Source organism: Ciona intestinalis, unplaced genomic scaffold (assembly GCF_000224145.3).
Source record: "Ciona intestinalis unplaced genomic scaffold, KH HT000116.2, whole genome shotgun sequence".
NCBI classification, from domain to species: Eukaryota; Metazoa; Chordata; class Ascidiacea; order Phlebobranchia; family Cionidae; genus Ciona; species Ciona intestinalis.
Genome location: NW_004190438.2, coordinates 151,556 through 173,453, shown reverse-complemented (window position 1 = coordinate 173,453; position 21,898 = coordinate 151,556). Strand labels below are relative to the sequence as shown.

At 35.3% G+C, this 21,898-nt stretch overlaps 1 protein-coding gene and 1 non-coding gene across 2 annotated transcripts in view; both read right to left on the bottom strand.

The window, feature by feature from the left end:
* The window catches only part of LOC100177882 (ribonuclease P protein subunit p30-like), a 20,595-nt gene extending 4,001 nt beyond the window's left edge, over positions 1-16,594 (bottom strand). The window contains exons 1-2 of the mRNA XM_002129335.5: positions 16,587-16,594; positions 2,902-2,908 (exon numbers count right to left, since the gene is read on the bottom strand). The gene's annotated coding sequence lies outside the window, so the exon portion shown is untranslated. The remainder of the gene's footprint in view (positions 1-2,901; positions 2,909-16,586) is intronic.
* On the bottom strand, positions 13,582-13,647 carry mir5599 (microRNA 5599). Its single transcript, NR_048939.1, has one exon. It is a non-coding gene; the product is annotated as a microRNA 5599 (primary transcript).
* Positions 16,595-21,898: the final 5,304 nt, after the last annotated feature.

Below are 21,898 nucleotides of genomic sequence, written 5' to 3'. Positions count from 1 at the left end.
CATGGGTGCTTGTATTTTATCATAAAATATTTGATGAATTACAACATGATAACAAATTTGACCCACAATGTGACATTCATATATACTGTCTTCAGTACATATATAAACCAAGGATACAAGCATCTTTAGATGAATTTGTGAATCATATGAATCACCACCCACTCTCTTCCGAAGGAAATATGTCACCACTTCAGTTGTGGGAGGCAGGAATGCTTGAAAATTTAAATTCAGACTGCTCTGCTTTAAATTTACCTGAAATTGAGGATTATGGTGTAGACCCTAATGGAGTTCAGACCATTGAAGACCAGGCTTATCAAGTCAATGTTGAGCCCTGCTCTATTGATGTTGATCCATCTTTTGTTAGACTACCAAAAATCCCTTATTTCATGATCAAAACTTTGGAAAAGACTTGTATTGGGAATCTGTTGCTTTACTGAAACATTTTTTTGCAAACAGAAGATGTAGGAGCAATTTAATTTTCAAAGCTATCGATGATTTATCATCAAAACATTATGCTTATTAAAGGGGCAACCAACGAAAAATGAAAATTTGTATATATGGATAGATGAATAAAAATATGTAAACTTTATTTTGTTTTAATTTTTCGATTGAACCTGGCTGCATACTAGATTATGCTGACTCACCAATTTTTCAAACGTTGGTATGCCCCTTTTAGTTGGTTTGAACTAAAAATGCATAATTTTAAAATTTATTGAGATCTATTTTAAAAATATTGAAAATTCTAAACAGATAGATTTGATTTTTTAAATTGATTAGTTTGTATATATCAATATTTGTTAGCTGTCAAGTTGTCACATTTCCCCCAATTGCGCATACCCATGTTAGGCGCCTAAGGGTACGCAATATGTTTTCAATATTGGCTAAAACATCAGCAGCGCAAGAGAGGTTAACTTTATAAAATTTTATCTTAAAATCTAATTCTGATTTTTTTCTTATTGTAGAATTGTACAGAAAAATGGAACAAAATAATAATATAACACTTGAAATAAAGGATATTGCTGATAGTGCAATAAAAAATATCAACAGGTTGACCACATTGCTTGTATCACCAGCTACTTCAAGCAGCAACAACAACCCAACACATTGCAGAGTGTCTACTACTGCTACTAATGCACAGTCCTCTATTTCAAATGCTGTTTCAGAGCTACAAATGCGATTTCCCAGTACTGGATCTTCTCATCAGCAACGAAGAATTGGTCGATCAGTGCGACCATATGGAAGAATACCTTCAAGGCCACGACCTGGTCGGCCAACAGGTGGAATAGTTACAAGAAACATTGTTTTTGTTGAGAAAGGCACTACTAAAGTACCTACCAGGTTAGACAAGACATATTTTGAGGAACAAAAGTTTATTGTTTCGAGCTTTGATTGAAAAAAGCTGGACTCATGAACAGCTTTGTGAGGAAATTTCAAAGGTTGCACCAAGTTTCTGTAGTAATGAACCGTTTGAGTTTGTGAAAAACTCATGTGGTAGGCTTCTAATGCCTAATTTGCCCGACAACAAAACTATTGACGGGCTAACTCTAACTGTTGAGAAAGGCACTACTAAAGTACCTACCAGGTTAGACAAGACATATTTTGAGGAACAAAAGTTTATTGTTTCGAGCTTTGATTGAAAAAAGCTGGACTCATGAACAGCTTTGTGAGGAAATTTCAAAGGTTGCACCAAGTTTCTGTAGTAATGAACCGTTTGAGTTTGTGAAAAACTCATGTGGTAGGCTTCTAATGCCTAATTTGCCCGACAACAAAACTATTGACGGGCTAACTCTAACAAAATCTATTTCACCTTCTGGTGCAATATATGTGAGATTTTTAAATGACATTCGAGAGGAAGTTGGTTTGCCTGAATTAAATCTACGGCAGCAGCATCATTCAAGCTTTAACAATATGACATCACAACATAGTACAGACAAAGAAACAATTGACAGATACTTTTCCTTTAAAACAAGTGGTGGTCAAGAAAGAATCGTTTCCGAAGCAAGTGGTGGACAAAAGATTCTTAAACCCATCAAAAGCAATTTTAGCTTATGTCCTTTTAACATTAACAGTCCTTTTAACATTAACAATATAATTACTGATTGTTTAGATAAATCAATTACTGACCCAATTGAGATTCTCCGATTTCTACAACAACATATTGTAACGGGGAGATGCTTAGAAATTCAAGCTATAGACGAAGAAACTGAAGAGCTTGATACAAATTTTATTTTAGTGGACCGTCAAAAAATACTGATTTGCTCATTTGATAATTTCAAGTACATAGAAGATTTCCGATTAGTATTTAAAGTGGACTTTATGGGGGAAGATTCGGTTGATTATGGTGGCCCCAGGAAAGAGTGGATAAGACTGATGAATCATGCAATAAAGGAAAAATACTTTGGTGGTGAATCATTGAGAGAATTAATCAGCGAGGATTATGAAAATGTTGGTGTTATGTTTGCTATTGCAATTCTGCAGAATGGACAAATGCCCAAATATCTCAATGATGCATGCTTTCAGAAGCTAGTAGAAAACTCCTCTACCAATAAATGTGAAATAGCTTTCCTGAAAGGCTTAGAAAAGCTTGGCATGCATTCATGTTTTTTAACCTTTCCAAAATTGCGTACTCTTGTTCGTATCTTTGACTCCTCAACTTATAATTCAAAGTATTAAGCCACAATTTTCAGAAGAGGGATGAAATGCTCGGGAGGCTGAGAAGAATGTGTATGGGTCTTTTATAGTGTATGTACGCGAAGTAGCCAGTGGAAGGCGTAGTGTTGGTGGAAGGAAGCATATAGACTTGAACATTTACTTGCATTCATAACTGGTTCACCAGAATTCCCAGTACTTGGGTATTCCGTCTCTCCTACCATTCACTTTTATTCATCGAATATTGGATACCTGCCCACTGCCCATACATGCTCAAACATTTTGAACCTGTGTGTGGTTGATCCACCTGCTAAACGAGACATTTTGTTTAAAATGTGGGATTGGGCGTTTTCTGAAACCTATTTTGGTTTACAGTAGAGAGAGAGACCAAACTTTTTTTCGTTCTTTTCGTTTTCCTAGTTCATTTTCAATGTTGGGCACGTTAATGACTAATAGTTGTTTTTTTTTCATGGAACAGTGGACCTCAATTCTCACATCTTTGGCAAAAAATGTGCTCAAGGTTTCCGTCTTACCCCACCCTACTATATTTTAATTAATGTGCCTTTTCGTTATAGTTACTCTCTTCTTTTCTCAGTTGCTTCACATTCTAATAAAAATTCGTTTTGTTGCCAAATCGCAATTTTGAACCTGATGTTTTGATTACCACAATTACCACCAATCGGCATTTTGACCAGTTGGTATATACTCTACAGTTGTGAACTGAGAAGCTGAATCGGTAGAAAATACTACAAATATGACCTGCTAAACGAGACATTTTGTTTAAAATGTGGGATTGGGCGTTTTCTGAAACCTATTTTGGTTTACAGTAGAGAGAGAGACCAAACTTTTTTTCGTTCTTTTCGTTTTCCTAGTTCATTTTCAATGTTGGGCACGTTAATGACTAATAGTTGTTTTTTTTTCATGGAACAGTGGACCTCAATTCTCACATCTTTGGCAAAAAATGTGCTCAAGGTTTCCGTCTTACCCCACCCTACTATATTTTAATTAATGTGCCTTTTCGTTATAGTTACTCTCTTCTTTTCTCAGTTGCTTCACATTCTAATAAAAATTCGTTTTGTTGCCAAATCGCAATTTTGAACCTGATGTTTTGATTACCACAATTACCACCAATCGGCATTTTGACCAGTTGGTATATACTCTACAGTTGTGAACTGACGAAGCTGAATCGGTAGAAAATACTACAAATATGTTTTGAGACGAATATTCATATTCATAATTAATAGTTTTAGAAATTATTAAAATTTTATTTTAGAATCGGTACCGCTGGGGTCTAGTTAGTACAATGTCCAAATGTTATGTTAATGGCACCAGTAGAAGGTATCGAAAATGGCCGCTATAATTTATATATTATAGGATCACCTTGGTAACTAAAACACATAATCGTGCTTTGCCCGCGAAGTTTCGAAACGCATGAGCGATTTTACCGGATATAAAATTAATTCAAGTCGTAGCGTAAAAATAATTCAAGTCGTAACGTAAAATTAATTCAAGTTGTAACGTAAAATCAATTCAAGTCGTAGCGTAAAATTAATTTAAGTCGTAACGTAAAATTAATTCAAGTCGTAACGTAAAAATAACTCAAGTCGTAACGTAAAAATAACTCAAGTCGTAACGTAAAATTAATTCAAGTCGTAACGTAAAATTAATTCAAGTCGTAACGTAAAAATAACTCAAGTCGTAACGTAAAATTAATTCAAGTCGTAACGTAAAATTAATTCAAGTCGTAACGTAAAATTAATTCAAGTCGTAGCGTAAAAATAATTCAAGTTGTAACGTAAAATTAATTCAAGTTGTAACATAAAATTAAATCAAGTCGTAACGTAAAAATTCAAGTCGTAACGTAAAATTAATTCAAGTCGTAACGTAAAAATAATTCAAGTCGTAACGTAAAAATAATTCAAGTCGTAACGTAAAATTAATTCAAGTCGTAGCGTAAAAATAATTCAAGTTGTAACGTAAAATTAACTCAAGTCGTAACGTAAAATTAATTCAAGTCGTAACGTAAAATTAATTCAAGTCGTAACGTAAAATTAATTCAAGTTGTAGCGTAAAAATAATTCAAGTTGTAACGTAAAATTAATTCAAGTTGTAACATAAAATTAAATCAAGTTGTAACGTAAAATTCAAGTCGTAACGTAAAATTAATTCAAGTCGTAACGTAAAAATAATTCAAGTCGTAACTTAAAATTAATTCAAGTCGTAAGCGTAAAATTAATTCAAGTTGTAGCGTAAAAATAATTCAAGTTGTAACGTAAAATTAATTCAAGTTGTAGCATAAAATTAAATCAAGTTGTAACGTAAAATTAATTCAAGTTGCAGGCTAAAATTATTTTTTTGTGAGATTAAGATCTAAAAAATAATACAACTTGTGATACAAAAATAATACAACTTATCGCATAAAATTCTTTTTTTCGTGTTGTATTTTGACCAGGTTGAGCCCTCATACGTTCTAGTGATTGTATTCCAGTAGGTAGTGTAAAAATGTAATAATCCTTACTCCACCAGGGAGGTACAGAGCCAATAGTTAAAGACTTCTAATCAGTAATAGTCAAACACTACTGTAACTGGATAAATACTTCCAACCTAGTATTTAAAAACTTAAAGACTAAAAAAAGTGAAACTGAATAAAGATGGTAAATTGTGTGTTCATTTATATTCTTTTTCTTTCAGGTAATATACGCATACCTATATTTGTAATAGTCAAAGACTACTGTTATGGATAACGACTTCTAACCTAGCATTTAGAAACAGTTAAAGACTACAGATGAAACTGAATAAAATGTTAAATTGTGTGTTCATTTATATTCGTTTTTTTTTAGGTAGTATACGCATACCCCCATGTTTGGTGCCTAGGGTCGAGTTGCAACAGCTTCGTCTTTACACCATATTATATATTTTAAAAGTCCTATAGTTATATTAGGCATGTTTTTATTTTCATATACATCAAAGCACATTGCATGTTTTGATTTTCAGATGCATTCAAAACATTGTAAGATGAAAAAGTGGAACAGGAAAATTGCAAATGATTAAAAAACATAATATAAAGAGAGAGGGTCAGGTTCAAGGAGATAGATGGGCTCAGTAAAACAATATTTGAGAACATTGTTAATTGTTGGTTTAGTTTTTGGCTGTTTCACCAAGCACCCAAGAGGTGTCGCCATTGTGTATGATTGTTAAGTTTGGTCAGGACTTTGCATATGCAACAGGTAGAACAACATTAATAACAATGTATTATACCTGATTCAAGTATGGTATCTATTATAAGTCATTCTGGCCAACATTACGGCTCTACATTTTTAACAATTATTATACAAAGGTTTCTTCAGATTTGGTTTTTACACTGCTGTTATAAAGTGGGTAAAAATTTGGTTGGTAGCATTAGAAGCATACCACGTGAAAAACAAGTTCAATGGAGGTCTCCACTGAAAGATGTAAGAGCTAACGAAAACAAGTTTAACGAAGGTCTCCATTGCATTTTGCGGTTGCTGGTGGTAAAGCTCAACAATTCTTAAAAATTATTATTACAAAGGTTTCTTCAGATTTGGCTTACACTGCTGTTATAACGTGGGTAATTTGGTTGGTAGCATTACAAGTGCAAACAAAACAAGAGAAGCATATCACGTCAAAGCAAGTTCAATGAAGGTCCACTGAAGGATGTAAGAGCTAACGAAAACAAGTTCAATGAAGGAGTTGGATTGAACAAGCGAAAATGTTGATGTTAAGGAATTGTTATACAGTTAACATAGTGTTTTTGCACGGAGTAGATTATCAGAATAGTTTGCCGTCCTTCTGTTTTGACTGCGTGACTGTTTAAGAGCTGAATAATGTAGAAAAGACCAAGGCTGGAAATCACGCTTTGACTCGTCGATCCGCTACTCTCGTTTTCGGCGAAGAGAAAAAGGTCAGTCGGATCGAAGCCGACCGATCCTCAATCCGCTCAGACTAGTGGTTTACGGGTCGGATTTAGCGATCGAGTTGGATTGACCAAGCGAAAATGTTGATGTTAAGGAATTGTTACACAGTTAACATTGTGTTTTTGCACGGAGTAGATTATCAGAATAGTTTGCCGTCCTTCTGTTTTGACTGCGTGACTGTTTAAGAGCTGAATAATGTAGAAAAGACCAAGGCTGGAAATCACGCTTTGTATATTAAAGCAGAATAGTTTGCCGTCCTTCTGTTTTGACTGCGTGACTATTTAAGAGCTGAATAATGTAGAAAAGACCAAGGCTGGAAATCACGCTTTGTATATTAAAGCGCAAAAGAAGGAAAAAAATAATTATGCATTTGTAGCGTTCGTTGAGAAAAGGTCTATGACATATCTCATCTTCACGAACTAGTAGAACGGGGTAGAGAAACTTGCCAATGGTTTCTTTAAATGCTTTTATCCTTTAATCACAGACTAAATTTTAACTGAAACAGCTGTGAATAATGTAGAAAAGACCAAGGCTGGAAATCACGCTTTGTATATTAAAGCGCAAAAGAAGGAAAAAACAATTATGCATTTGTAGCGTTCGTTGAGAAAAAAAGAGAAAAAAGAATTTAAGAAAAAAAAAATCTTTAAATGCTTTTATCCTTTAATCACAGACTAAATTTTAACTGAAACAGCTGTAAGTAATCATATAATAGAAATGAAATTCTGTTAAATTTAGTTACCATTGTTTTAAAATAAAGGCTGTTTAAACCAAAGAACATAGAAACCAGAAAGTAAGGACAGCCATTGTTCACGTAAAATCGACAATGGACGCCCATGTTGTTTGCCACTAGAGATGTCCACAAGCCGGGGTCGGACTGTGGTCGGAGCCGGAGTCGTTAGACCCAGTGAGTTGTAGTCGTTGATTGCGACTGCAACGGTGACCGTGATGGTTGGGTGAGGGTCAGAATGGCGTTTCTCCCACGTTTTGTTTAGGTTGTTGTATATGTGGTGAGTTAGTGATATGTTTTTCTTCGCCCTGGACGACAGCCAATTAGTGGTGGAGCTTATAATGTCCACTGCTTCGATGGCCGTTTCAGAGTTTCGTTTGTTCCGGACTCTGCCCTTTGACAAACGGTTTCGTGATGCCCCTTTTTGTCGCAGTAATTGCAGAATGTCGAAAAGGCTGGAGATTATTGTTGTCTAGTTAGGTTCGTTGGCCATTTGCCATGTCCTTTGTCGCCACAATAACTGCACAATCGATCGTCGTTGGGGGTGTGATGTGCGTCGTTACGTATGTAAGTGTTTTTGGTTTGATTGGCGCAGTGTCTGTGTCAAACAGCTGGAATGCAGATCGTTTGCCCGATTCATTGTCCTCAATGAATTGAAGCGATTCATTGTCCTCAATGAATTGAAGGAATTTGTTGATCGATTTGTCTTGGTTCTGATCGCCTAACAGGGCTGCTTGTATATCATTGTCGCATATACCCCTGGATAGAACGTCACTAAGTATGTTGTCATCGGTGTAGTTCACATAATGTTCGCAATTTTGGCACCGTACTGTGAAGTTACAGACGCTTGCCTGGCCACGTAGTCGGGCACTCTGTAGCTGCGGATGGGTTCGTCTCTATCCTTTTTCATATGATGCAATTTTACCCTTGTGACCATGATATTTTCTTTTCTTACTGCAAGTTGGTGTATGGCCACAAGAACGTCCTTTTCAGATCCTCCAGCGTTCCGTGTTAGGTCGTTGCGATGTTCCTCGTCGCAACATTCCAAAAGCTGGATTACTTTGTCTGAACCCTTGACGCCCGTTGCTGTGACATATTCCTCCCATCTGGTGGTGAAATAATTCCATTCCTCTGTGGTGCCGGCAGATTTAATACTTGGTCTCTTTACTTTTACCGTCTTTGCGGCGTTCATTGTCTGTGCCTGGCCACTAGAGTGGCTTTCCGCGTGGATTTTTAGGAGAACGACAAGCAGGTCATCTGTCACGTCTTCAGTTTTGTACCCACAGACTGGGTATGGGCATTTTACTGACGGCATAATAAGTAGGCTCCAATCATAGACGATAAGGTACAACCTATTTCAAAGCTCGATTTATTTACAATAAACTTAATGAATGATTGGAGCAACTCTGCGGAATGAATTAGTTAAGGAAAGACACAATAAACGAAATAACAGTACGCTACAAGCATTAAACGCACGACTGATGAATTCGTGGTTGCATCACACCACGTGGCATTCACGGGCGAACGATGCCGTGTGTGACGTACCGAAAGACGATATTCGTCTAAACCCACAGAAATAAAAAACAGTAGAACGCGCAACTTTTCAAAACCGTGATATATTCTTTTTTCTATTCACGTGACCGCCAACTCCGTCCCCATTTCGCTTGGTCTCCATTGTAAAACATAGGTGCATAAGTATTTTTGGGAGGTTTTAGCGGTTTATTTCAAAACCTACACCAACTAATCAAGTTTATTAGTTATTTGGTAGGTTAACGCTTACAGTTTACCACTTTTTGGGGAAATTTAATTATTTAATAAATTTAATTAAAAATGTTGAAACAAACGGTTTGTTTGAAATATATAAATATTAGAAAATAGTTGTTTCACCCTAAAACTTTAAATTAAGTCAAAAAACGAGAAAAAAATACATAAAACGCCGTCGATTCCATTGACTACAATAGTAAACGGGAACGACCCGCGAAAGAGAGAGAGTGTATCACCTCTCTCCTTTGCCGACATTGGTATGCGCGTTCTATTCTTTTTTATTTCTGTGTCTAAACCTCGTAAGGAAATCCACTTTTTAGTTGATCCCCTAAATAAAGCACTCTGCGAAAATCGGCTGTTCATTATGTCACAAACCAGTTGTTAAAATATTCGCAAAAGAAAGCTGTTGTGTTAAAATATTCGCAAAAGAAAGCTGTTGTACTAAGTGCTTCTTTTAGAAATAATCCTCCACACACTGTGCGTATTGCAGAAGCTGTACTGTGACTAGAAGAAATATGTTTATAGTCAGTTAACTTTTTGAAAATTGTTCTGGCTTTTTTTTCACTTGTGCAGCAAGTTTGACATTCATGGTTTGATAGCGGGTTGGTTTGACGTGCATCATATTTTTGTACCAGCGCATCATGGAGCGTTATACTTTCTCTTAAAAATGCACTTCGCAAGTTTTTGAGCGTTATACCTTCTTTTATTCATGGTTTGATAGCGGGTTGGTTTGACGTGCATCGTGCTTAATTTAGGAGCAAGTTTCAGTTCCTTCCCCTCTTGCAAAGAAACCAGCTGCCCAACCCAATATTTTGAAACCTAAGGTATTTTAGGTAAGCCAAATGCATCTTAACTAGGTTAATTAGTAAAACTTTTGTAGTAGGTAAATAATATTTTTGTACCAGCGCATCATGGAGCGTTATATCTTCTTTTAATAATGCACTTAGCAAGTTCTTGAGCGTTATACCTTCTTTCAAAAATGCACTTTGCAAGTTCGTAAAGAGCAGCATATGAATGAAAATTTGTATATGGATAGATATGCTCAGATGTAACCTAAACGTACCATCAAAGTTTGCCAAAACGATACAGCTTTTAAAAAAACCGCGTGAAAAAAATCCGCTAGAGTAAAAAAACAGCTGTTTCGACAATGCATGGGATTTCCTATAAGAAAAAAATTCACTTAACTGTGATCGTGTTTAGTTTTTAAAATACTGAAGAAAATTCAAATTTTATTTTTGATTTGGTATAATAAATGCTTCTTCAAAACTATATAAAAAAAATATATATATAGTTATAAAAAAATGTGTGCGCTTTGTACAACTCCTCCTGTACCATGTGTTGACATGTAAAACTTACACTAGTTACCTTGTCGTCGCTTAAAGACGTTTGTTTTTGTGAATCTGTTGGATAGCTTAATCACGCAGTAATAGGTAATGAAAGAAGTTAAATTATTCATATTGTGGCGGCTGCATAGTGATTTATTACGAGCGGTAAACTAAAAGAGCGAAGAAACGAGAGACGCGGTGTTTATAACTGTTCGACGAAAAAGGATCTGTATGACCACCTACCTTACTCAACAATTCAAACTATCAATCACACCAAATTATTGAGAATTAATATAAGTGCGGAAAAAATCGCTTTATCAGCAACAACAACGCCAAGAATAACTGTTCGACGAAAAAGGATCTGTATGACAACCGATGGTGGTAGAGGCTCAAATGAAATTGCAACGTGTGTGTACAATGGATTTGTAATCAGCCACCAGAAATAAATGAAGTTTCATTGTACACTGACACATGCGGTGGCCAGAACCGCAATCAAAACGTTGCCTTCATGCTTCTATACTGTGTGCAAAACACCAACGATTCTAAAATTACTAATAATTTTCTCGATTTTCAGGTCACAGCTGCAGGGAGTGCGATTCCATGCATTGTTCAATTGAAAGTGCAAAAAAGTCTGTGGATGTTTTCTTGATGCAAGATTGGCAAAATATTTTTAAAAGTGCAAGAAGAAAAAAAAGGTATGCTCCTTTAACTGTACAATTGTGTAAATTGTTGAAAACTACTTTACCCATTCTTATCGTCGTTGTAGTTGTTGGTATTATGTTACAGATTTTTATTTTACTTGGTTTGTTTTATTGTTTATGGTTGTTATTGGTTGCTGCAAGTTTTATTAAAACAAATTGCATACAATGTGTGTATGTAAATCGGATTTTTGTACACAAGAATGTTTTTTGTTGTAGAAACAGCATGTAGTTGATTTGGTAAAAGGTGGTCTGAATTAAGTCTACCCTTTTTTAGTTTATGTTAGTAGTATTTGCTTTATGCTGGAGAAGCAAAATATACACCATCTGGGCTAAACGCATGGAATTCGCGCCAAAGTTAATATTGGGATTTTACACGAGTGTAGCATTTATACCACTTAAATACTGCGTTACGCAGATGGTGTATAGAAACAAAACTCGTTTAACAGTAAAAGCGTAGATAAAAAATAACATTGTTCAAACGCAATAACGTGCACCACGCAGTTATGAATCACAAGACCGTTATTGTCTATGTCCACTGACACGGCGTAATTCAGTTGTTAATCAATTAAATAAGCTAATTATATTGTTACTCGGGATAGATGTGCCCATAATGTTACCATACTGATTTCTGAATTTATTATACAATTCTTAAACTTTAAACGCGATTATCTCAAAATAGCTAAAATGGACATAAACAGCAGCTATTGCACGCAACCAACGAAATACACATGGCACAGAACAAAAACATGGTGTTAAAAGTTCACAATAGAATAAAATAGACGCGTGTTTCAGTTTACACCAACAAGCACTTTAATTTTTAATGTGCATATTTGTATTCGATGGAAGTCCAATGTTGCATAACGGAACGAATTAACAAAATTCTTTTTCAAATCATCTAAAAAGTGTTGCAATAGGTCTCCAGGTAAAGTCTGTATAGTACTCTATATTAATTTATAGTTTTTGGGGTCAATGTCTAATTATAAGTCAGCTAAAAGTAAAAAACAAGTGTAAATTGTTAGATACATTATTGATTCTCTTGCAAACATTTTCCTGCATAGTTAAACTTACGGTGGCCCATAGCGGCCACGTCTGAAACACATTTAAAAAAACGAATCACACTAAAAAAGTGAAAAACATTTAAAAAGTGAAACACATTAAAAAAGCGAAACACATTTAAAAAGTGAAACACAATAAAACAACGAAACGCATTAAAAAAAGCGAAACATTAAAAAATCGAAACACATTTAAAAAACGAAACATTAAAAAAGTGAAGCACATTTAAAAAGCAGAAACACAATAAAAAAACGAAACACATTTAAAAAGTGAAACACATTAAAAGCGAAACACATTAAAAACGCGAAACACATTTAAAAGGAGATATCTGTAATGCAGCACGGTAAAGTTATTCAATTATGACCATTTGGTTGCAGTCCATCACCATCAAAAACAAGCACTTCATTAATAACTGGAGTTCCTAGTTTTAATCATTATGCAGAAAAGAAATCGGAAGAAAGGCGTGCCAAGTCCTACCGACCTAAGTCTAAACTAAAAAAGTCTAAAGAAGTTACCATTCAAATTGCCCTAATTCGGCGCAACGATTATTGTAAAGAGTGAATTCCATTGAGAGGAACGTTGCTCTTCCTCTGACCATAAGAAAAGGTGCTACAAGCGAAGAGATACTCGAGGCTGCTGTGAAAAAGAGGAAGTCTATTCGATGTTGAATTTGATGAAACTTTGCTTATCATTGGTGTTCAGAGATGGCCAGAAAATATTGTAAACGCCCCTGGGAATTTGAAAAACCTTATGAACGATTATGCTTATACCTCAGTGAACAACTGCCCGACAGTAAAAGAGAAATTGTAAGTGAAGCTTGTGATATGATTGCAAAATGCAGAGAAAAATCGTGCAGTATAGTGATAAAAGTTGCCAAAAAACTGAAAACGATACAGACAGTTTATCGTTTTTTTTTTACACCACGGAAGCCAAAATGCGTTGCCCGGTATGCAATCGACAGTACCCCTTGTCCGAGATAGAGATTCATGCTGATGAATGTTTAAGCAGAAAGCAAACCGCGTTCGCATGTGGTACTTCAGAGGACCATCTGTATGAAGTTAAACGAGCAAGAGAACGATAGTGAATACGCAGTCTATTTGAGATACAACAAGTATAAATATTTTTTGTTTTCAGACCTGGCGAATCATGTTCCTATGTGGGTGCAATTCTTTTTAAAATTCAAGCCGCTGTACGCCATGGTTATGCAAACAAAAAAGCATGCACAGATGAGGCATGTAAATGGAACAATGATTTTGTTCCAAAGATTGATTGTGAACCCATTCACAATATTCATTTTTATTCAGAAAGTGCTGTAAAAAAGTTTTTAAAAAATTGACTCCGAATTAAGCGATACGTCATTTTCGAATCATCAACAGCAAAATGAATTTTTGGCAAAACTAATGACATTGAAAGAACCACCCGTTGTCCTTTCAACCTACACCAACTACTGTAAAAAATTTGTCCCCACGGTTAAAGCACAGGAAAGATCAAAATTACCAGAGTCACTTAGAAAATTATTTTCTGTTTCCAATGGTGCTTTAAGTTATGACATAATTTTCTTCATGATGTTCTTCGTTCCAGTCCAGAAAAAACATCCTACTCCTTGATTAAAAAGATTTGCGGAGGTGAACATTTTGGTAGTACTGTTCCAAATAATAAGATTAGAACACTCCAGTTTTAAAATGGATTCAGTAGGCTTGCGACTCAAGTGTGACAAATCATATATTGGCGCATCGCTTGATGCTGTGTTTTCCTGTGATTGTCACTCATTGAGTTATTTGATTGAGGTAAAATGTCCTTACTCGCTTCGCAGCACATCAAGCTTATCAGAAGCTCTTGAACGCAAGGAATTTTGTTTATCCCCCTCAACTGAGTTAAAGAAGACACATCGATATTACTCACAAATTCAGCAGCAACTGTATGTCTTCAATTTGTCTTTGTGTCACCTGGTGATCTGGACACCTAACTGGCTCCATATCCACTCAGAGTAGCAAAGGATGAACAATTTTGTTCGGAAATAATATCGAAAGTTCAGCCATTTTTTCTTAACTGCATTATACCGGAATTATTAACACGGAAGAATGAGCTTGCAATATCAAAACCAATTCAGAGCACAAGTGCAGGAAAGTTATACTGCAGCTGCAAATCTGCATACCCTTCCTTAAACTGGATCGGCTGTGACAGTAGTGATTGTCAATTTGAGTGGTTTCACTTTAAATGTGCTAATGTTAAAAGACCTTTAAAAGGCAAGTGGTATTGTCCAACATGTCTGAAAAATAAGAAAAAAAAATAAATATTTGTAAGTTTGTAACGAAACAAAAGTATATTGTCGAGGTAAAACTAAAGTAGCTTACGTCACATTTTTTCAAAACTTTCTCTTTTACAATTTTGCATGCTGTTTGACGACACATTTTGACAATGTTTGGGCAAGACTAAAAAATGTAAATGTTAAAACCTATATTGCAATCTCTCAATTTTTGTGTGTGGCAACTAAACAGTTTTAACCAGTAAAATGTCATATTTAATTTTTATTAGCCCTTTGCCTCGACTGTGTCGATCTGTCCTGCTATCCTACCTAATAAATCGTTTCTCAAGTTTTTTTTTTGATAAAGCAGGGGCCCTTCCTTAAGATCAATATTAGGATTATAGGATAAAACTGCGTCGATGTGTGACTGTGTCCTGCTGCAGGACAGCGGCCCTTCCTTGAGATCAATATTAGGATCCTAGGATAAAAACAACTACTAAAACCAGTTGTAAATAAACCACATCTAGCTTCCAAATGAGCGGTCCAGTCCTAATATAGAGGACCACATAGCAATACCAATCATAACATTACTCCTTGTAAACAATACCAGATCCAAGATTAGTAAGAGCAGCAGTGACATTTAAAATCTTATCAATGCTTGCCAACTCAGCATTGGTGCACTCATCAGTAAGAGACTTAAGTGATACCATTGGTATGGGACCACTCAATATCTTGAAACGATTTTTTATCAAACCGATCACTCTTTCTATATGGATTCGAACTGATGAAATTTGTCGCGATACCTCCACTTCTCTTGCAGTCAATTGCGCTTTCCCTTTGGTAAAATGAGGGATTATCAACTCAGCACCACAGTTCAATGCAAAATCTTCAACCAACGTGAAACCACGATCTGCCAGAAGCTGATCACCAGGAACAAGGTATTTGGGACTGATAAAATTTGAACGTCTAACAATTTCAATGTCGGATGCTCTGCCACCCCAGACCTTGGACAAAAATGTAATGGAACCATATGGATTGCACACTATAAACACTTTAATTATAGAATGTTTTTTGTAGTTGGAGTAGACTTGAGCACGAGGTTTTAAGCCTTTTGGTCTGTCAATAAAAATTTCAAAACAATCCATTATTCCCGTTAGTCGTGGAAAATATTGGTGAAATACACGAGGGATGGTCTTTCTAGAAGCATCTGTACTTGGCCAATGTATCAAAAAAGCCATTTTTTGTACATCAGATTTATTCACCTCCAAAACATTTCATGCACCCAAGTACTGGATGAATGAAACATATCTGTCAGTCAATCAAAGGGTATGTTTAATCTAAGCTTCATTATTGTCAGCATCAACTGATCCTTCATTGCGACAGGAGATTTACATAGCCCCAAATTACATAAAATGAAATTAAAGATGTAGTCAAAAACATCACAGGTGATCCCGGTATAAAACTTAAATTTGTCTGCATCATTCCGAAACATTTCATATGAAAACTGCTTGCTTCGGAGATTTTGTATTTCTTGTTTCTGATCTGAGACTACCAACTTCTTCATCAAGCAACAGACGATTCAATTGAACTGCTTCAACTTGTTTATCATTTTCCAGATCTACATCGTTATCGTTAGTATCAGGGTGATGAACTGCTGGAATGCTGGTTTGAGCTTTTGTAGTCGTCGTTATATCAGTGGTTCTGGAGCTCATTTTTTGATAGCTTTCCCGCTTAGTTTTCTTTTCAAATTCAGACATTTGCCTGAAATTAAATAGAGAAGGCACAAAATCTGGATGGCACTCTTCCAATGAGGGTTGTCCTAAAAAGCAGCATACAGTCAACAGTCAGAAAAATATTAATGTTTATAATGGAAGAGCCAAATAGGCATATGCTAAGCACTTTTTATCTCAATATGATATACATTATACACCTGTACCGTAACAGCCAATACCTGTAATAAAGTGATCCTCGCAAATATAGGTGTGTTTGCTTGTTGGACTACAGTCAGATCCATCTTTTGCCTTCCTCTTACAAGCAACGATCCACTTATTTCTTTGCAATGGATCGGTGTTGGAAAAGCGAAACTTTGTGCTGTTGTTGTAACAGCCTATTGCTACACAGCTTGGCATTTTTAATTAATTAACTCTATAGCTCTATTTTTAACTCTATTTACGATCTCGTCTATACTGTACACTGCGTTGTACGGGTTTTCTAAGGATGCAGCAAAACAGTGATTATGACGCAACCCGAATCAGAGAATTGGTGCAGTTTTGATAGATAAGCAGATCAAAGCGTTTTTTAAATGCACATTAAACAGTAGGAAAAAAATGCCAATTCTCATTATATATATTACTTTTGTCAATTATAACACTAATTTAAACCCGGATCAGAGAATTGGTGCAGTTTTGATAGATAAGCAGATCAAAGCGTTTTTTAAAGGCACATTAAACAGTAGGAAAAAAATGCTAATTCTCATTATATATATTATTTTTGTCAATTATAACACTAATTTAAAAAAAGTAAACAAAAAAAACCTTTAAAATTGTGACACAGCTTAGAGGTTAAGACGTAAGCACAATAGTACTCACGGCATATGTCAAATGTGGTACAGGCATGGTATATTATTTAATCTAAAGACCTCAGTAAATTTGGAGTAAATTAAATAAGTTAAATCTACCGCTTTCACACGTCGATCGCTACAGTAGTTATCAGAGGCTTCTTTTTTTAAAACCACAGATTTTTTTGGAAAATGCTCCTTATGCTAATGCCATTTTATTATTTGTTTATTTGAACCACTACTGTCACAGTTTACATGTTACTGTGTGTCCCCTGATTATTCATGAGTATCATAACGTAAACCTATACCAGGGCATGTATGCATTTCGCTGTGGTATTTACTAAGTCTGCTTTTAATAGAGTAAATTAAAGTAGTATTTTATATTGGTTCTTTTCTTTAACAGGATGATGTCTTTGCTGCGCTGGGGCGGGAGGTTTCTAGTGAGGAAGAATATCTGGACAAGCATCAGTTGTAGATGCTAATCTCAACCAGCCAGTTGATCCAGGTCTCTGCGACACATTTTTTAGCCAGTAAATCTGTATTTATCAAGGTAATTAAACAGTACTAGCACGTAGCACACATGTAATGATTATATTATCATAACAATATTTTTATATTATGAGATTTCTAATATATATATTTTGTTAATTTTACTGTGAACTGGTCAATCATAGTTTTAAAAACAGCTTGTTGGTTCCGACAGGATAAAGAAAATATGCTTTCTCTGTATATGCAAATATTGACCACAAATAAATATCGACAAAGCAAAGCTGTTTCTAAATAACGTGCTGAATGATAAATTTGGTATCCAAATCACATCAGTCGACACAATGACAACAAAGCGTAAGTATCAGAGTGACTACATGAGCTGTGGACCACTGATCTGCATGTATGCAAAGTGGCTTTGTGAAGGAAAATCATTGCTAAAGCCAATTACTGGATCAAAGGGATCCAGAGAACTCATTCTTCGTATAATTACCAAAAACACACCATTTAGTATTGATATATGTGGTTCATGCAGAAGAGACAATGATAGAACTAATAGTTGGGTTCAATGTACGAAATGCCCACAGTGGTTTCATACCAAATGTGTTAGAATGAACATGATGCAAGCAAAGATGGATACAACATTCTGTTGCCCATCAAATAAAGTATCTATACCTGAAAATGTGGTATCAAAATCACCTTAACATTACTTCTGTTAGAGAAACCTTATTTGATACAATGCTTACAGCAACTTACACTATGTTTCGTGTATGACCCGGCCAATGCTTATTATTCAAGCATATGCTATAACAGCAGCATACACTGTTTCGTGTATGACCCGGCCAATGCTTATCATTCAAGCATATGCTATAACAGCAACATACACTGGACCCGGCCAATGCTTATTATTCAAGCATATGCTATAACAGCAACATACACTATGTTTTGTGTATGACCCGGCCAATGCTTATTATTCAAGCATATGCTATAACAGCAACGTACACTGTTTCGTGTATGACCTGGCCAATGCTTATTATTCAAGCATATGCTATAACAGCAACATACACTGTTTCGTGTATGACCTGGCCAATGCTTATTATTCAAGCATATGCTATAACAGCAGCATACACTGTGTGTCTAAGACTTTGCCAATTCTCAATATATTACGTATCGGTACAATATGGCATTGCCGAGGTTGGTTAACATCTCCATTGTTTTCACACCATGGCATTGAAAACCTAACGATCACGCATACAAAGCGACCTTATGGGTGCGTGGTGGAACAGCTGACATATTGATTTTTAAACTAACTATTAAATATACTGTTCTAGTTTTCTACAACATAAAAATGAATGCAAAAATGTTATATAAAATTTATTATTCGGCCACCGGAACAACTTCGGCCGCCGCAACGACCTCGGCCGCCGGAACAACTTCGGGATCGTGAAAAAGGAGTAAAACTGGAACAATATATAAATACCAATAAATACAAACCTCTGATGCCCTCCTGCGCTTTATAAACTGAAAAAAATGTACAAATAAAAAATAAATCTGGATAATGAATGTATGGAACCTACGTCTTTAAATGGCAGCCATCTGCAAAGTAAAGTGATAATAAGTCATGGTAAATAAAATATAGCCTATCACAACACACCTTCTGTAGGGGGCTATCCTCTTTTTTCTGTAAAACATAAAGGTATTGTAACAAACCTAAAACACTTACTTCGATTCAAAACTAGGTTTTGTAACAAACCTAAAACACTAACTTCGATTAGAATTTACTTTTACATTCTTGCTTTAGTTTTTAAATTGAACTGGTTATAATAAATTATCTCTCACCTTTGCAAAAATTTAAACCGGTGAAAGAGGATGAATCTGTAAAAAAAAATATTTTTTTATGGTTTTTATTCATTGAGTTAAACTAACAATAAAAGTCAGAGTCAAGCTTACCCCCTTTCACCGCCTATTTCTTCATGTAAAAACAAAATGATCATTATTAGTACACTTTTATGTATATACATGCATCTGCTTATACACAAAAAAATTGCTTTGGATAAAACATTCCATTTGCAAAATTAGTCACTAATCTTTTATCCCTAGCTTCATGTTTATGGGACAAATACTTAATAAATATCTTTTCTGGACAAATACTTAATAAATATATTTTCTAAATCTTTCATAGCTCTAAAACTATAATCTAGTAAAAACATACTTTCCCCATCACCCCCTCTTCCGCCACTTCCTCCTCCTTCACCGCACCTTAACACCTCTTCTTCTACCCCCTCTTCCGACGCCCCGCTGGGTCATCTCTTCACTGTGATTATAAAGAAATATAAAAATTATTCCAATCTAATAATAAACTTGGTACTTGTCTGACAACATACCTAGTTGCACCGTTGTGCAGGCTTATGTTAATTTTCCCCATACAATTGTTAATTTTTCCCTATATACCATAAATAAAAATTAGGATTTAATGTTAGAGGTAAAGGATTTAAAATGTGAGGGTTGAATGATTGTTAAAGAATAACACGCTTTGTATATAACTCCAGCAATGAGTACTGAATTGTAAACTTATACCAGTTAACCGTACTTGCTGTGCCAACAAAGGACAACAATTTTGATTGTGAAATAATTAAGTAATATTGTAACTGGCGAGCGCCAGGTTGCGTAATCTAGCAATCATTTAAGCAGCGCGTTTCGGCGCCAGTGTTGCCATTTTGTGTTTATTTCTCTGTTTGGTTTATATGTTTTCGTTAAATAGTTGTATACGTGGCACTGCCTTTTTCTTTTCCTGCAGTCTGAGTCGTTTAAATTATTCATTATAAAATGTAATGGGCTAGACGCAGTTGGAAAATGTATAAGTCCAAAATTAAAGGTATGTTTCTGTGTTTTTGTGCTATAATTCGTATTTGAGTATTTATGTATAACTGCATTTTTCAGTTACGTGTCAATAAAGATTCTGTAACCTTACAAAAGACTGACGAGAGAAGAGGCACCAATCTTGGTTGAAGATCGGGCGCCGCTACAAATATATATATATATTACAAAAATTAGCAGTAACATTACCAGCTTTTAAAACATTAATTGTTTTTAAAAATTTCACGTATCTTTATTCATCTTAATTAGTTAGCCTATTACACAAATAATATAAAAGCAGACAACCAAAATTAACATTAAACAACAAATATGCTCCAGGGCTATGTCAAATTTTACCCAAAATAACACTAAACAACAAATATGCTCCAGGGCTATTTCGAATTTTACTTTAAATAATACTAAACAACAAATATGCTCCAGGGCTATGTCAAATCTTTAAAAATATATGCTCCAGGGCTATGTCGAATCTTACATAAAATAATACTTAACAACAAATATGCTCCAGGGCTATGTCAAATTTTAAAAATATATGCTCCAGGGCTATGTCGAATCTTACATAAAATAATACTAAACAACAAATATGCTTCAGGGCTATGTCAAATCTTACATAAAATAATACAAAACAACAAATATGCTCCAGGGCTATGTCAAATTTTACTCAAAATAATACTAAACAACAAATATGCTCCAGGGCTATGTCAAATTTTAAAAATATATGCTCCAGGGCTATGTCGAATCTTACATAAAATAATACTAAACAACAAATATGCTTCAGGGCTATGTCAAATCTTACATAAAATAATACAAAACAACAAATATGCTCCAGGGCTATGTCAAATTTTACTCAAAATAATACTAAACAACAAATATGCTCCAGGGCTAAGTCAAATTTTACTCAAAATAATACTAAACAACAAATATGCTCCAGGGCTAAGCCAAATTTTAAAAATATATGCTCCAGCATTTAACCCGCTAGTGGGGTGCAAGGTTAGCCACCCAATTCGTCTTTGTCAAAGCTTGGTCCGGCGATACAATACGTTTTTTTCCTATTTTACTGATAGCAGGACTCGTATATTACCATCAATCAAAAGCTTGGATAGAACTCGTTTATCAATTTTTGTTTTTTATTTTATGCAGAGCACGCGATTCAAAACTTCCACTCATGCGGAGATGGCGATGCGACAGCGCGTATTTTAAGTTTGGTTAGAGACTGGGAAGGTGGAAGGGCTGCCAGAACGAAAGTTGTCTCAAGCGAAGTGGGGGAGAATATAGAACCAGAAGGATAAACAGTGACACTTTCATGTTTCCCGCTACCATTTTTGTGAATACATTTGTTCGTTATTATCATACCGAGTGGTTTTTTGAATGGAATCAGCATAATGATGCCATATATCATTAATCTTGTTACGACAGGGAACCTTATTTGGGCTTTCATTCGATTATGCTTGCTTATCATTGGCTGCCTGTGTTGGTCCACAGTCGGCGCGCCAGCTTTTCACCGTCATCGGATAAGTCTGTTTTAGTGTCAAAATAGGAGGATAAATGCTTGGTGCATGTTCGTTCCTATGGCCTATGGATT